This window comes from Cucumis melo, chromosome 2, assembly GCF_025177605.1.
Source record: "Cucumis melo cultivar AY chromosome 2, USDA_Cmelo_AY_1.0, whole genome shotgun sequence".
In the NCBI taxonomy this organism is placed as follows: Eukaryota; Viridiplantae; Streptophyta; class Magnoliopsida; order Cucurbitales; family Cucurbitaceae; genus Cucumis; species Cucumis melo.
Genome location: NC_066858.1, coordinates 9,992,395 through 9,993,713, shown reverse-complemented (window position 1 = coordinate 9,993,713; position 1,319 = coordinate 9,992,395). Strand labels below are relative to the sequence as shown.

General features: G+C 40.0%; 1 long non-coding RNA gene across 1 annotated transcript; it reads right to left on the bottom strand.

The window, feature by feature from the left end:
- Positions 1 to 623: 623 nt before the first annotated feature.
- LOC127148252 (uncharacterized) lies at positions 624 to 1,319 on the bottom strand. Its single transcript, XR_007819114.1, has 3 exons — positions 1,196 to 1,319; positions 760 to 1,114; positions 624 to 674 (listed from the first exon to the last, which is right to left on the bottom strand). It is a non-coding gene; the product is annotated as an uncharacterized LOC127148252 (long non-coding RNA).

Below are 1,319 nucleotides of genomic sequence, written 5' to 3'. Positions count from 1 at the left end.
CACTTAAAAAAAACCTAAGTTCTAAGCTTTGGACCTTCCTTCATTCGCTAGGATGCTACTCTTCACGTCAAGGTGTTTACGAGTATAATAACTCCTTTCTTATCCTTCTCCTTGATCACCTACAACCCATCTCAAAGACAAACACTACAAGAGACGGGGGTACTCTCGACGCACAAATACGTCGGCGAAAATGCAAAGTACGTCGGGAAAGGATATCCCGACGTACAAAACGGAGTCGGGAAGAACGTCGGGAGAAATGCGTCGCGAGAGGCTTTCCCGACACCGTACCAACACGGCGTCGGGAAAACCTTTCCCGACGCATCTTCCGGCGTCGGGAAAACCTCTTTTCCGACGTTTTTTTTCCGACGTAATGAACGTCGGGAAATCTTTTTTATATATATTTTTTAAATATTTTATTTTTACTTTTTTCCTTATAATATTTTGCTCAAACATTCACAATGATGTTCGGATTGCTCAAAAAAAATTTGCGACGTTTTGGATTAAATTAAAATAAATTAATAAATATACAAACACAAATTAAAAAAATAGAATTAAAATTAATAATACGAATAAGTTGAGTACAACAAAATATAGTTCTCAAAATAGAAAAAACATAAACATAATGAAAAGTCTCCCAACGAGGTGCGTATGCGCGTCATTCTACACCTTCGGTCCTAAAAATGGTATAAAAATAACTAAGTTTAATACATAATCATCTATTGCAGAAACTTAAGAATAATAGAGACATATACGACGTACCGCAGAGCTAGGGATCATGTGGTGGTCCCTGTTGTGCACGAGTTAGTTCTTCTATCATCTTTTTCATAGCTTCTACTTGTGAAGCTAATGCTTGGTGATTTCTATCTTGTACTTCAATCCGTTCCAAAGCTTCATGAAGTTTAGCTTGTAATTCAATCTCTTTTTCTGTGGACTGCGAACAAGATGTCGACGAACTGCTTGCACTTGCCGTTCTGCGGGCCTTCGGCTTGGGTCCCCAACCAAGGCCTTTTGAGTAGCTTGGTCGTCTACCCAACACCTGATCGCATATCTCATCCTCAGAGAGTGGCTGACTACCCTCTAGGGTAGGCTGGGATTGGAGTTCCAGCATTTGATTCTGCAACAAATTTAAAAATTATGTTAGGTAACGCACAAAAATATATAATAAAAGTGGATAATTAATAAGGGTATAACTTACATGTGCATCCTCGGCGGCCTGCGACACGAATGTCCCAACTCGAACGTGTGTTTCTCGAAATAATTCCACACGATTGACCGGCTGCCCTCTTCTTTCAGCGAGCTCATACTGTCGTTGTAGAAAC